Raw genomic sequence first — 4,600 nt, 5'->3', positions numbered from 1 at the left:
TTTTTTTTTTTTTAAAGATTTTATTTATTTATTTGAGACAGAGAGAATGAGAGATAGAGAGCATGAGAGGGAGGAGGGTCAGGCGGAGAAGCAGACTCCCTGTCGAGCAGGGAGCCCTATGCGGGACTCGATCCCGGGACTCCAGGATCATGACCTGAGCCGAAGGCAGTCGCTTAACCAACTGAGCCACCCAGGCGCCCCTAGATCAGTATTTTTCATGAATATAAATGCAGACATTCTCAACAGAATAGTCAGTTGAATCTAATGGTGAATAAAAAGAATTATATACATTATGACAAAGTGGGGTTTATTCCAGGTATGCAAGCCTGGTTTATTACTTAAAAATGAACTAATGTACTTCATTACATCATATGAGTTTATGAAGAAAATTTATGTTAATGGATTAATAAATCGTGCATTATATTAATACATGCAGAAAAGCATCTGACAACATTCAATATCTATTCATGATAAAAATGTTCAACAAAGCAGACATAGAGGGGGACTTCCTCAGGTTGATATGGCACATCTACAAAACCCCCACACTCACTTGATAGTGAGAAATTATGGGGTGCTTGGGTGGCTCAGTTGGTTAAGCGTCTGACTATGGCTCAGGTCATGATCTTGGAGTCCTGGGATCAAGCCCTGTGTCTGGCTCCCTGCTCAGTGGGCAGTCTGCTTGTCCCTCTCTCTCTGCCCCTCATGCTCGCTCCCTTTCTTGCTCTCTCAAATAAATAAATAAAATCTTAAAAAACATAGTGAGAAATTAGACGCTAATACCTGGAACAAGGCAAAGATGTTCACGCTTGCCACTCCTTTTCAGCATTGTCCTGGAAGTCCTAGAGAATGCAGTAATACAAGAAAAGGAAATAAAAGATATACAGATTGGGAAGGAAGAACTAAAATTGTTTTTGTTCATAGATGATGTGATTGTCTATGTAGAAAATTTCATGAATCAACAAAAATCTTCTGTAACTAATAAGTGATTATATTATAGCAGGGTTTCAGAATACAAGGTAAATATACAAAAGCCAGTTGCTTTCTTATATACCAGCAATGAACAATTTAAATCTGGAATTAAAGCAATGCCATCTATATTAGCACCCCCCCCCCCCAATACAATGACTTAGGTTTCATCCAAAAAAAGTGTACAAGATCTACATGAGGAAAACTCTTTGGAGTTTCCTATAAAACTCTTTGAAGGAAATCAGAGAATACCTAAATAAATGGAAAAATATCTCCATATGCATGGACAGGAAGATTCAATATTGTCAAGATGTCAGTTCTTTTCAATTTGATTTGTAGATTCAGTGTGAACCCAGTCAAAATCCCAGCAAGTTATTTTATGAATATTGATAAAGTTCCTTTTACTCAGGTAGATATTATCAGTGGCTACTAAAGGGTTGATTGCTGGAAAACAATATTCACACATTTCTAAGGCATTACCTAAGGTATTAAACATTTTAGATATACACAAAAGTTGAAAGAAGTTAATAAATACCATATACTTGCCTCCTAGATTCAACATTTGTTACAATTTTACGGTATTTTGTTTTTCTATTAGTTTGCTAGGGCTGCCATAACACAACTGAGTGGCTTAAGCAATAGTCACTTACTGTCTTACAGTTCTAAAGATTAGGTGACTGAGATCAAGGTGTCAGTAGGGCCTTGTTCCCTCTGATGGTGTTAGGGAAGGATCTGTTCCAGACCTCTCTCCTAGTTTCTGGTAGTTCCTTAGCTTGTGCCAATGTAACTCCATTCTTTATGTGTGTCCAAATTTCTCCTTTTTATGAGGACACACCAATCCTATTGAATTATAGACTCATCCTATTCCATATGACTTCATCTTAACTAACGACATCTACAATGTCCCTATTCCCCAATAAGGTACTGAGGGTTAGGACTTCAGCATAGGGATTTTGAGGAGGGGAGGTAATTAAACCCGTAACATTCTGTCTCTGCATTCATACATACGTATATACATATTTTTTGACTATTTGAGAGTAATTGCAGGCATCATTACATCATACTTCATTCAGCATGCAGTAGCAACATGCAGTATCACATCTAAGAAAATTTGCCATAATTCCCTGTTATTACATAATAGCTGGTCTACATTCAAATGGTCTTTGATAGATTTTTTTTCAAACCCCAGGACCTAATAATAAAGGTTTATGTGTTCCATTTGGTTGTTTCCTTGATCTTGTTTATTTAGAGCAGTCATCCTGCTTTTTAATTTTTCATACACACACTTTTTATTTTTTTATTTATAAAATAAAATTGTCTTTTTAAAGATTTCATTTATTTAACAGAGAGATCGAAAGAGAGTACAAGTAGGCAGAGTAGCAGGGAGAGGGAGAAGCAGGCTCTCCGCCGAGCAGGGAGCCTGAGGTGGGGCTCGATCATGACCCGAGCCGAAGGCAGCGGCTTAACCGACTGAGCCACCCAGGCGCCCCAAGATTTCTTTTTTTAATTTATTTGAGAGGGAGAGAGAGTGCACAAGCAGGGGGAAGGGGCAGAAGGAGAAGGAGAAGCAGACTCCCGGCTGAGCAGGGAGCCCTAAGTCAGGCTGGATCCGATGCCAGGCTGGATCCGAGGACCCTGGGATCACGACCAGAGCCGAAAGCAGACGCTTAACTGAGTCACCCAGGAGCCCCTCTTTTTTTTTTCTTTTTTTAAGATTTATTTATTTGAGAGAGAGAATCGCGCGAGAGAGACTCGCGACTCGTGCGTGATGCGCATGCACGCGCACACGTGTGTTAATGGGGGAAAGGGCAGAGAGAGAGGGAGACAAGCAGACTCCCTGCCCGATACAGAGTCTAGCACTGGGGCTTCATCTCACAACTCTGAGATCATGATCTGAGCCAAAATCAAGAGTCGGAAGTTTAACGGACAGAGCCCCCCAGGTATCCTCATACACTCTTTTTAAGACGTTCTCAGAGAAGTATTTCGATAGCAGATCAAGTCTCTGTGCTCTGCCAACCTGTTGAGCGGTAGTTGAAACCACCATTTGCTTTCTCTGTCCAAGAGTCTTAACAAAGAAGACATGTCTCTTGATGATAGTTAAGAGGGCTATTAACATTAATTAATTGTCTCTTACAGTTATTCCGGCAAGTGAACTTTATCTCTTTGTGTATCTCAAGGATTGTCTTCCCCACCCCCCCAAAAGGTTTATTTTGTATGTGCAACAGGTATTCTGTATTTTAAGTTTAGACTTTCTGGAAAATACCCTTTCTTTCTTCTTCTTCTTTTTAAAGATTTTTATTTTTATTTATTTATTTTTTTAAGATTCTATTTATTTATTTGACGAGAGAGACAGCGAGAGAGGGAACACAAGCAGGGGGAGTGGGAGAGGGAGAAGCAGGCTTCCCGCCGAGCAGGGAGCCCGATGCGGGGCTTGATCCCAGGACGCTGGGATCATGAACTGAGCCAAAGGCAGACGCTTAACGACTGAGCCATCCAGGCGCCCCTGGAACATACCCTTTCAATTTGGTGAAAATTCTCTTAGCTCATTCCTTGTAATATACAAACAGAAAAATTAATGTTCTGTGAGCAGATACTTTGCTGATCCTCCGTACTGCATAATGTTTTTTCCTTTGTAACTAATAAGTATCTTGGAGGTGATACTTTGAAATTATGTAAGCATACTGCTTTCAAACTTTTGTCCACTAATTTTAGCATCCATTGGTGGAACCTGTATGCAGCAAGTATTATTGGGTGTTCCAATGGTGATTTTCTGTTAGTATATATTTTAATGTATATCTTTGACAATTTTTATATGTGCCAGGCGGCATGCAGGACAGTGGAAATACAGAGATTAAAAACATTCAGTCCTGCGGCGCCGGGTGGCTCAGTTAAGCATCTTCCTTTGGCTCAGGTCCTGATCCCAGCGGGGAGCCTGGTTCTCCCTTTCCCCCTGCCCCTCCCCCACTGTGCACGTGTGTGCCCGCGCGCATGCGCGCACGCTCGGGCATGCATGCTCTCTTTCAAATAAAATCTTTAAGAAAAAATAAAAACATTCAGTCCTTGCTTACATGGAAACTGTGATTTAGGCAGAAGGATAGACATGTGGCTTTTTACCAGTGAGATACATGTTTTCTAGGATTATGCATAGTATGTTTTGGGAGTGCAAAGACTGCTGAATAAATTGAGCATAATAAATAAGCATAAATTAACAAAAATAATTTAGAACATCAGTATAGGACTCTACTAATAATGGTTGTGAGAGTATCTGGCAAAGTTGGAGATTTCAGAAGAGTATTTTATTTTATTTTATTTTTTATTTTTATTTTTTTTAAAGATTTTATTTATTTATTCAGGACAGAGAGAGGCAGAGGGAGAAGCAGGCTCCCAAGGAGGAGGGAGCCCGATGCGGGACTCGATCCCAGGACCCTGAGATCATGACCTGAGCCGAAGGCAGACGCTTAACCATCTGAGCCACCCAGGCGCCCCAGAAGAGTATTTTAAAAAGAAAAACATCAGGGGCGCCTGGGTGGCTCAGTCGTTGAGCGTCTGCCTTCGGCTCAGGTCATGATCCCAGGGTCCTGGGATCAAGCCCCGCATCGGGCTCCCTGCTCCATGGGAAGCCTGCTTCTCCCTC

The 4,600-nt window shown here is 41.0% G+C and overlaps 1 protein-coding gene across 3 annotated transcripts in view; it reads left to right on the top strand.

Annotated features, from left to right (window-relative positions):
* WDR33 (WD repeat domain 33) overlaps positions 1-4,600 on the top strand; it is a 115,776-nt gene that overhangs the window by 14,747 nt on the left and 96,429 nt on the right. The window lies entirely within an intron of this gene.

This window comes from Mirounga leonina, unplaced genomic scaffold (assembly GCF_011800145.1).
Source record: "Mirounga leonina isolate KUSES-001 unplaced genomic scaffold, KU_Mleo_1.0 Mir_151, whole genome shotgun sequence".
NCBI lineage: Eukaryota > Metazoa > Chordata > Mammalia > Carnivora > Phocidae > Mirounga > Mirounga leonina.
Note: the sequence above shows the minus strand (reverse complement) of the source record. Positions and strands in the feature narration are given on the sequence as shown.